This window comes from Tasmannia lanceolata, unplaced genomic scaffold, assembly GCF_043159265.1.
Source record: "Tasmannia lanceolata isolate RefF3 unplaced genomic scaffold, GAP_Taslan_0.1 ptg000012l, whole genome shotgun sequence".
Lineage (NCBI taxonomy): Eukaryota > Viridiplantae > Streptophyta > Magnoliopsida > Canellales > Winteraceae > Tasmannia > Tasmannia lanceolata.
In genome coordinates, this window is record NW_027518689.1 from 27,861,507 (window position 1) to 27,873,242 (window position 11,736).

Below are 11,736 nucleotides of genomic sequence, written 5' to 3' on the forward strand. Positions count from 1 at the left end.
AAATCAGGATAAAACATGCATAAGAGGCGATAACTCGCTATAGATTATGCAAGTTTTACCCTCTTATTTGAACGGTGAAATGCTAGCATAGTAACCGTAAAGTAAATGGTTGGTTCTACCACCTATGTAAATATCCATCTATGTAAATCAGGATAAAACATGCATAAGAGGCGATAACTCGCTATAGATTATGCAAGTTTTACCCTCTTATTTGAACGGTGAAATGCAAGCATAGTAACCGTAAGTAAACTTTCAGAACAGAAAGGCAAACTGCTAAGCATAGGCGAACTGCTAAGCATAGTAGCCAAGAAATAAACGAAATCAAAGAATGGTAAACCTGCTGAGCATAGTAACATGTGGGGTCCACATGAATAGTAACATGTGGGGTCCACATGAATTTACATGTGGGGTCCACATGAATGTAAAATGTGGGGTCCACATAAATAGTAACATGTGGGGTCCACATGAATAGTAACATGAGGGGTCCACATGAATAGTGCATGTGGGGTCCACATGATCTTAAAACATGACTTTGATACAAATTAGAATATTTACAGGTTATTCACTCCAAGGTGTAAGCTCAAACAAACCTGTAACCAGAAAACTATAGGTAAGGGTCCCCTATCATTGATTCTCTCATTGATTCTCTTTTGCTATATTTGAAGTAAGGAGTGTTCCTTTCATGTTTTTGAGGTAAGGGTTGCCTTATGTTTTTGAGGTAAGGGTTGCCTATCTATTGATTCTCTTTTGCTGATATAAAGGTTTTTCTTCTCCGAAACTTGTTTCAATGAGATATGTTTATGTTTAGGGTTTATCTTGTGATACCCTAATTCTGAATATGGACTGAGTTATGATATGATGACGGATGGACGCGTTATAGTCCTCCATGTGCACGTGGGTAATGACGACTCTAGAGAGTGTAAATCTAGAGGATTATGAGCCGAGATATGGCTATGAATGGGCCGAGATATGGCTATGAATGAAAACATCATGAAGTCTATATATAGTTCTTAATATCAAGTTCTATAAGTTTCTCTATACGTTTGAAAAGCATGTTTCTTTCTTTCCATGTGAGATTTACCTTGTTGTTTATACCCTACTGGGCTATTTGAGCTCACCCCCTTCTTTCCCTTGTTTTATGATTCCAAACCCCAGGTGAAGTATAGATGGAAGATGAGGAATGCTAGAGTTGAATGCAGAACTGTTCTAACGGACATTTATGTTTTAAGTGTGTATCAACTATGTTTTGAATTACAATGTAATAAGTTAGACCTAATTTCTGTAAATCCTCTAAATGTATTTGAGATCTTGGGAATAATGAAAGTGTTTGAGAATAATGAAAGTTTTTGAGAAAGATGATGTCATATTTTTATACGCACCGAGTTTGTATTTTCAAGAAAAACCGGGGCGTTACATTTACTGTCTCCTAATTCTGAGCCCCATGATGCATCAGAATACCCTTCCAGGATAGGAGGATGGCCATTATAATATAGAGCATATCCTTGAGTACCCTTAAGGTATCTCATCAGCCTCATAAGGGCATCCCAGTGCTCATGGCCAGGATTACTAGTATAACGACTCAGCATGTCAACTGTAAAGACTATGTCTGGTCTAGTGCAACTCATAGCATACATGAGACTACCAATCAGTTTAGAATAATCTAACTGATTCATACTGTCTCCTTCATTAGAGATCAGCTTCTTGGTATAATCAAATGGTGTCTCAATCGGTTTACACTCACTCTATCCCCAAGTAGAAAGTAGTTTTTCAATATAATGGGCTTGGCTAAGAGTAATCCCTTGCCTTTCAAAACTTACTTTCATACCAAGAATGGTGTCAACCACACCAAGATCTTTCATGTCGAATTCTTAAGCCAAAGTGAATTTCACGTCACTCACTACAGAGAAATCGGAACCAAGAATCAACATATCGTCTACATACAAGCAAATAATCGCAACCTTATTCGACACAGAACAATAATAAAGGCATTTATCTGAGTAACTGGTCTGAAAACCAAAGCTCTTTACTACCTTGTCAAATTTTTGATGCCACAATTTAGGTGCTTGTTTAAGACCATACAAAGATTTGTGTAACTTACAAACTTTGTTCTCGAAACCCTCCATGACAAACCCTTCAGGTTGGTTCATGTAGATTTGTTCTGTGAGGTCTCCATTAAGGAAAGCCGTTTTTACATCCATTTGATGCACAACATACTTCTCAATAGAAGCCAAAGCAAGAAGAATTCTTATCGTTGCCAAATGACAGACCGGTGAGTAAACATCAAAGTAGTCTATCCCATTGACTTGAGTATAGCCCTTAGCTACTAAATGTGCTTTATACCGAGCTATGGATCCGTCAGGATTAAGTTTCTTCTTCAAAATTCACTTACAGCCCAAGTCTTAGCCCCTTTTGGCAAATCGACTACCTGCCAAGTGTGATTTTGTAACAGAGAGCTCATTTCATCATGAATGGCTTCTGCCCACAATATAGAGTCCCTAGATCTCATCACGTCCTGATAGGATGATGGATCATTCTCTAATTGGTAGGTCAGAAAGTCCTCACCAAATTCTTTGGTACTCTATCACATGGAGGAGCATATAGAAATTTAGGATGTGATTTGCAGTCAAAACTGTCTCTCCCCAAATGCAACTAGGCATGCCAGCTGACATTAACATGGAGTTTAACACTGAAGTTAACTTCCTGTTCTTACACTCGGCTATGCCAATTGATTGAGGCGAGAGAGGAGCAGTAGTTTCAAGTATTATGCCCTGAGAGGCACAGAATTCCTTGAACTCTGTCAAAGTGTAATTTCCTCCTCTATCACTCCTAAATCGCTTAATTTTCAAGTTCAATTGATTTTCAACACGATTCTTGAAAATTTTAAATTTATCAAAAGCTTCATCTTTCGATTTTAGGAGATAAATATGACAATATCTAGAAAAATCGTCTAGAAAAGTGATTAAATACTTCCGACCACCTCGAGTAGTGAAGCTTTTAAAATCACAGAGGTCAGAATGTATTAACTCAAGAAGTTGTGTGCTTCTAGAAACCGAACGAAAAGGTTTTCTAGTTATCTTGGTTTGTGCACACACTTCACATCTGTCAAATCTAATCAATGTATCTAAAGGTATATTATAAGTTTTAGCAAGTTTGACCATTTTCCTATAGTTCACATGTCCCAATCTAGTGTGTAACAACTTAGGATCAATCAAAGTGGAACTAACCTGACTAACGGTTTCATTTGTTAAACTCAGTCTATACATACCATCGATTAAGAAAGCACAGCCAAAATAATAAGAGTTAACAGTTAAAGTTACTCTACCACCCAGAAAAGATGAACACATGCCAGCATTGTCTAAAAGACTAATAGAAATTAAATTCTTTTGAATAGAAGGAACTACTTTAACATTTTTTAAAGTTAGTATTTTACCTGAAGAAAGGACCAAGTTCGTAGTTCCAGTGTGAGTCACCTCTGCCTCAGCTCCACTAGCCACTGTAACGGTCTCTTTCACGCCAACAGCATCCGTAAGTAGTTTCTTCGAGTTGCAAACATGGCAGGTGGCTCCTGTATCTAACCACCAGGCTGAAGAAGTACTGGCCTTACCATTGCCTAACATGGCAATAAAACTCTTAGGCGCAGCACTGCCCACCATCATATGAGCTTCCTTTTGTGGTGTGTCAGATTTAGCCTTCTTTGGTTGTTTACACTCTGCAGCAAAGTGACCCCATTTCCTACAGTTGTGGCACTTGCCCTTCTTTTTCTGAAAGATAGTCTTTTTGGCCTCCAACTTGGGATGTTCACTTTTAGGTGACTTGGATTTCCGAGGAAATTTCTTGGGATATATTACCGCGTTAGTAGCAGATTGTTGATGTCTAACCATCTCCAAGTTATTCCTAGCTCGATTCTCATCTTCGATTCGAATGAATCGTTTGAGATCATCCAGTCCCACTTGCACCTTTTTCCGATACATCTCGGTTTTGAAAGAGTGCCATGCAGATGGTAACTTGTATATAATTGCACCCACAAGAAATGAATCACAGACAACTATTTTTTCATTATTCAACTTAGATCTCAAATTCTCTAGATCAGTAACTTGAGGAGTGATTTCCATGTCTTCTTGAAACTTGAAATCCATGAATTTGTCCACAAGATGGGTCTTGGACAATTTCTCCTCCTTCTTGAATTGAGCATCTAAGTTGTCCCATATTGCTTTAGCAGTGTTAAATTTACTATAGGTTTCTGCAAGACGATCTGAAAGACAATTCAGCAAGTAGTCTTTGCAGAAATCCTCATCTCTAAGCCATTGAGATTCATCAACTTCTTCATCCGTCTCAGCAAAGGTACTCAAAACAGTGTAAAAACAGTTCATGTATTTTAGACTGAATTGAGTCTTTCGCTTCCATGAGGTAAACTCAGATCCTCCAAATGATTGAAGTTTGACCATCTCAAAAAGCATAGAAATCTTTTCCATTTGATATTTCAGATGAAATTAAAAAATAGAAAGAGTGCACCTGATTGGAGAGAACCAAATTGCAAATCAAAACCAGAGAACCGTATCTAGTTTGGAATACCAAGTTTGTTGCCTCCAGCCCCTATATATAGAGATACACTAGGGTTATAAGAGGTTAACGGGCTCCAGCCCAAATGGGCCCACTACACCTGGTCCATTACCTATTGGGCTTATATTAGAACATACATGGGTTATATTATATATACCCAACAGATCCTTCACGTCAAAATTCCTAGAAAGGAATTTCTTGGTTTCCATCAACATGCCCAAATTGAACTTGCTCCCAATGACCTTGAGATATATACATTGGTCCACAGCATTTTCCTTGAACCCGAATTTTGTGATAGTTGTGTGTAACTTTAAGTACCACTACCGAGAGGCTTGTTTCAAACTATAGATAGATCGTTCAAGCTTGCACGCTAAATGTTCCTTGCCTTCAACCTGAAAATCTTCAGGTTGTGTCATATAGACAATCTCATGAGCTACTAAAGCCATGACTATCCTCAAAGAGTCTTTCTTGGAAATAGGAGAGAAAGTCTCTTTGTAGTCTATTCCTTATTTTTTAGTGTAACCTTTTGGAACCAATCTTGCTTTATGTCTCTCAATGCCACCCTTGGAGTCACGTTTGGTCTTAAAGACCCACTTGCAACCAATTGGCTTGACTCCATTTGGTAACTCAGTGAGTTTCCAAACTTGGTTCTTCTCCATTGAGAGTAGCTCTTCCTTCATGGCTTGAAGCCATTGAGCTGACTGATCACTTTCCATAGCTTGATGCAAAAGAGATGGGATCATCATCCATCTCTCCTTCATATTCACACTCATTAAGATAGACCTCACAGTCATTTGGGATGGCCGATCTCTTTTCTCTCTATGACCTGCGCAAAGGCTGACCAGTAGGAACTTCTACTGGGCCTTCATCTGTAGGGAGTGTTATGTCTGGAATGCCTTCAGGTTCGACTATGTACTCATGAATGGGGACATGCACCACTTTTCTTGGAAAACGGGCAATGGAATTGTAACACGGTTTTCCTCAAAAGTGATCTTCCTATGCACAACACTCCCACTGGAGTCGCCGTCTTCCAAAAACTCGGCGTATCTAGTCTCTATGATACGGGTACTATGACTAGAACAATAAAATCTAAAACCCTTAGACCTATCAGGATAACCAATGAAATGACAAGTAATAGTTTTAGGGTCCAATTTCCTTATTTGGGGATTGTAAATTTTAGCCCCGGCCAAGCATCCCCATACATGCAAGTATTCTAAACTCGGTTTCCTACCAACCCATAGTTCATAAGGAGTTTTTGAAACTGACTTTGTAGGAACCCGATTTAGTATGTGCACCGCCGTCTTTACGGCTTCTCCCCAAAGAAACTCAGGCAAAGAAGAATTACACAACATGCTTCTTACCATATCTATAAGAGTACGGTTTCGCCTCTCAGCCACGACATTCTGCTCAGGTGTTCCTGGCATTGTGTACTGAGCAACGATATTGTTCTCTTGTAGATACATAGCAAAAGCCCCTGGATTGCGGCCCGTTTTGGAGTATTTACCATAGTATTCTCCGCCTTTATCGGACCTCACAACTTTTATTTTTAAATCAAGTTGATTTTCAACTTCGGTTTTATAAATCTTAAATATATCCATGGCTTTTGATTTTTCATTGATAGGATATACATAGCCATAGCGAGAAAAATCATCAATAAAGGTAATAAAGTATCTTTGTCCACCAACTGTCGGAGTTGGAAAAGGTCCACAGATATCAGTGTGAATGATCTCTAGTAGACTCGTACTCCTGGTGGCCCCTTTCTTACTAGTTTTAATGTATTTTCCTTTTATGCAATCCGTACATACACCAAAATCGGAAAAGTCAAGTGGTTCAAGAACTCCTTTCTTCACAAGTCGTTTCATTCTATCTTTCGATATAAGACCCAACCGTTTATGCCATAGAAGTGAGGAGTTGCTGTCCATTCGACTTCGTTTATTACCAACATTTTCAATTTTATCATTCATATGCAGAGAAAATAGATTTTGAGTATGGGAGGAATCTAATTTAATCTTATATAGATTCTCCATCAAAACACCAGATCCAATCATATGGGATCCACGGAATAGAGTAAATTGTCCATTACTAAACTTAAATTCAAAACCATAAGAATCAAGTCTTGCAACAGAAATTAAATTCCTAGTAATACTCGGAACATAAAGAGTATCTACTAAATCTAAGTAGAAGCCCATATCCAAAATGAGACGAAATGTCCCTACGACTTCCGCATCAATCTCTATTCCGTTCCCTACTTTAATGGTCCATTATCCTTTGCTCAGTTTTTGACTTTGCACGTAACCCTGCATAGAATTTGTAATATGAACAGATGCACCAGCATTAACCCACCAAGTATCTTTAGGTGCGTCAATCAAATTGGATTCAAAATACATAAAAACTAAATTATTACCTTTCTTTTCAAGCCATGCCTTATACTTGGCACATTCAATCTTTATGTGTCATCTTTTCCTGCAAAAGTGGCATTTGATATCCAGTTTGCCCTGAGGGATAATGCCATCTGCAGGTTTACCTTTCTGGCCTTTGTTTTCACCCTTCTTGCCCTTCTTAAAATTAGTCTTTGTGGGACCTAATGGGATGTAGTGAGCACTATCTTGCCTTTCTGCTTCCAACCTTTCTTCTTCTTGGACACACATGGCAATTAACTCGCCCATGGTCCACTTCTCTTTCTGCGTATTATAGTTAATCTTAAAAGGTCCAAATTGTATAGGAAGAGAAGTCATTATGAAGTGGACAAGGAAACCTTCAGAAATTTCCGTTTCTAATTTTCAAGCTGAGAGGCCATGTCGCTCATTTTCATTATGTGCTCACGCACACCACTCTGTTGGTCATACCTGAGGGTCAGCATCCGCATCATAAGGGTTGTAGCAAGTGCTTTGGAAGTCCCCTTGAATTGCTCCTCAATTGCTCCAAAGTATTCCTTGGCGGTCAATTCGTTTTTGTCTTTAGTGTGAGGAATTGCACTCCTAATGGATGTACTTATGGTACTTTTCATGATCATAAGACTCATGCGATTTGATCACTCCCACTTGGCACGAAGTGCCTTAGCGTCGGATGTACTTGTAGCCGAGTCCTTGGGTGGTTCATCGATCAAAAGCGCACAATCAAATTCCATGCAACCGAGAGCAATATACAAGTGTTCCTTCCACTTTCCATAGTTTGTCCCAGTTAAGTGTTCAATACAAGACAAATATCCAGCAACAACACCAGGTGAAACGGCTGTAAATGAAACATTATGGTTGTCAATATGCTCACTAAATATAACACCTTGATCCACAATCGAGTTTATTTAGCATTCATCAATTTAATCTAACTATTTCCAAAATGTTAGAATTTATATCACTAGTAATTTCTTGATGTGACACTTCAAGACACCCTTCGTGTCATCATGACCCTTTGATTAGGCCAAGCCACGACCCACAGTGGGCTTTGACCATGAGACAGGCCAAAATTGAACAATTTAGCACTAGGGATTCTATCACCGTTGGGCAGAAAAGAATCCCAAGCCCGGTCATTCAATTCCAACCTTCTCATTCCACCCAATCAAACTAGACAATGACTTTCTGTTGGGCCAATCATCTCCATGTTTAAGTGGGCACAGATCAATTGTAATCTTATAATTAAACACAGAACATTCTGACTTGATTACAAAAGAGAAGATACCATCCACACAAAAGAGAGTAATCTTGTTTCCAATGAGTTATTCAAGACGATCAATTATCCAAGCCACAACCATTATTTGGAAATCACAAACCTGAAACCCACAAGGTTAAGGATCTTCTGTTGGGCCGATCAAAACCTTTATGTAATTTGAAGATTGCTAGTTTTTAATGTATGTTCACATATATTAATGTTTCCACTTGTGCCTTTAAAACCAATATGGACCCTTTAGAACCTTTGTTGCATGAATCTAAAGGCCATCCATCGCTTGCACAAGCATTTATTTGTACGCCAAAAAACTAGCATGGTTCCTTTTGAAACCTTGTTGCGTAAGTGATCTCTTAAAGTGTACACAAATATGACTTCACATAAGCGGATCATTGTTGATAACAAACGTACACATCCAAAATTATTAGATAATCAAAAGTAAACAGATTCCAAATAACCATAAAACATAAGTCAGATTTGTGTTAGAGAAAAAGTCCACATAAGGTCAGTGACTGGCCCAAGAGTAGGGGTGTAAACGAGGGAAGGCGAGCCGAGCTTGGCCAGGCTCGGCTCGGCTCATTAAGCTCAAAAGCCAGGCTCGGGCTCGAACCAGGCTCGGCTCGGTCAGGCTTCCGAGCCCGAGCCAAAATTGACACCCTTACCCAAGAGAGAAGAAATTAAACAGATTCCAAATAACCCCATTGACAGAGAGGGCCCACATATGTCCTAAAACTTTGTTTCCATATAAATAGAGAGATTAGGTATTTTAAATTTTAATATAAGATATTAGAAGACAAGAGGATTCCGGAACCGATCCGAACCTGACAGGAACCGGCCAGAAAATGGGCGAACCGGCCAGAAAATGGCGAACCGGCCGGTTCATCCATCCCCGGATATATTCACCCCCCTTATATAACTTTCATCTTCTGAGGATGATTCACCCCCTTATGTTCGCGTGTCAACTGTGACGTGCGCGGCGTCATGGTAATGCGGACTGATATAAAAAGTTTTACCTTTAGATAGTAAAAGTTTTATGAAACTACCATAATACGGTAGTTTCTTATAAAACTACCGATTCAAGGTCATTCTCTAAAAGCTTTGCAAATTACCAATAGATGGTCAAAGTCTACGAAACTACCTATAGAGGTCGTCTTCTAGAATTCAAACCTTCAACTTGGTTTGAAACATTACATGAAATGCCACTGATTTTTGAAACAACATATCTCCTTCTCCAACCGTCAGATCACTATGAAACTTTACAGATATGATCTTCGGCCGGAGGGGAACCTGCCGGCAGTGGCGGAGCCAAGATTTATGCATAAGGGGGGCAAGCTTATACATGCTTATACATAAGGGGGGGAAGGCCTTCAAAATTTAAAGGGGGCTGGGCCCAATTGAGTTGGGTCTATTAAGGATTTGGCCCAACTCAACAAGGGCAACTGCCCCCCTTATGCTACATGTAGCTCCGCCCCTGCCTGCCGGTATCATTGGATTGCCGAAAAAATTCGTCGGAGTCCGGCGGCAATGAAGTTTCCGGAAGTTCTTGATTTAGCACAAAATTACCCAATTTGCATTTAGCACAAAATTACCCAATTTGCTTAATTTTCTCGGTTTTCAAAGCCTTTAACCATAGCTTTGATACTTAATGTTAATTTAAAACATTGCTTTGGCGATCCCTTTGGATCTTTGGCATTGAAAACAAAGAAAAATCAATGTTAAATGAGATGGGTTTGTAGTACCTAGTGCCATGGCTATGCTCGAACGTGTGTAATACGACGATCCGAAGACGCTTTTCCGAACACGGTGAGAAGCTCAGAAACGCCCCTTGATTCTTCTCTTACCTCTCACACCAAACGGTCTATGGGAAACCTCTCAAAGAAGAAGTCTCTCTCTCTCTCTCTCTCTCTCTCTCTCTCTCTCTCTCTCTCTCTCTCTCTCTCAATGAATTCTCAACGTCAAGGTGTGTAGTAAGAGGGACCAAGGGTCTCCTTATATAGGTAAAAAGTCCCCATAGAACTTCCTAAATTTACCCAATTAATTTTGGCTCTTTCCCACGAATATAGAAAGTGTATTTTGAGTTACTTTCCTTTCCAAACATTGCTAAACATGAAGGGTTGCCAAAACATGATTAAAGGTTGCTTGAATGCAACCACAACCTTAGTTTGGCAACTCTAGAACTTTCAATGATATTCCAAAATTCCAATCTTAAATGGAAACTTTATATTTGGAAACCCAAATATGAGGAAACGTCCAACATGTCAACCTTGGATAATGGTGGTAGAGGGTGTCATTATATATATATATAGAGGAAACTGTTGGGCTCACCAAACTTATGGTGAGCTAGCTTGCCCAATCACATGGGGGTTCAAGCTTGGAATTTTAGCTTGAATTTCTTGGGAATGGTGCTCTCTCTCTCTCTCTCTCTCTCTCTCTATATATATATATATATATATATATATATATATATATATATATATATATGAGGAAACTGTTGGTGAGCTAGCTTGCCCAATCACATGGGGGCCCACTTTGTTAGGATGATCCAAAGCATTCATTTGAAAGCCCCTTATATAGATGGGGGGTGTACCAAAAATCAGCTCCATAGGATCATCCTAACCCCTCCATTTGTGGAGGACAAAAATGGACAGACACAAATCTGCCCCATTTTTGTCCTCCACAAATGGAGGGGTTAGGATGATCCTATGGAGCTGATTTTTGGTACACCCCCTATCTATGATAAGGCCTTGCAAATGAATGGTTTGGATTACTCCCCAAAATGTGGGACCCATGTGATTGGGCAAGCTAGCTCACCATAAGTTTGGTGAGCTTAAGCTCACCAACAGTTTCCTCATATATATATATATATATAGAGAGAGAGAGAGAGCACCATTCCCAAGAAATTCAAGCTAAAATTCCAAGCTTGAAATTTCATAGGGAAGGGATAGAGAACAGAGAAAGGAAAGAAGAGACAGAGAAAAAAAGATAAAGAGAGAGAGAGAGAGAGAGATCACCATCCTAAGAAATTCAAGCTAAAATTCCAAGCTTGAAATTTCATAGGGAAGGGATTAGATAAGAGAGAAAGGAAAGAAGTGACAAATAGAAAAAAAAAGCACCATTCCCAATAAATTCAAGCAAAATTCTACCTTTCTATGGATTTTTGCTTGAATTTCATAGGAAGGAGACAAGGGACACATGCCAGCAAACATGCAATGGTTTACTAGGAGATATCCCTCAGAGTCCGTAGGGATTTCAATGCTATATTGGCAACCAAACAAAGAAATTTTATAACGTGACGCCTAAATGCCAAGCAAAATTCTTTAGCTCCCCCCGGATGTCATTACCAATATAGAAAGAAGAGAGAGAAAGAGAGACATCACCATTCCCAAGAAATTCAAGCAAAATTCTACCTTTTTGGGGATTTTGGCTTAAATTTCATAGGAAGGGGACAAGGGAGACATGCCAGCAAACATGTAATGATTAACTAAGAGATATCACTCAGAGTCTGAAGGGATTTCA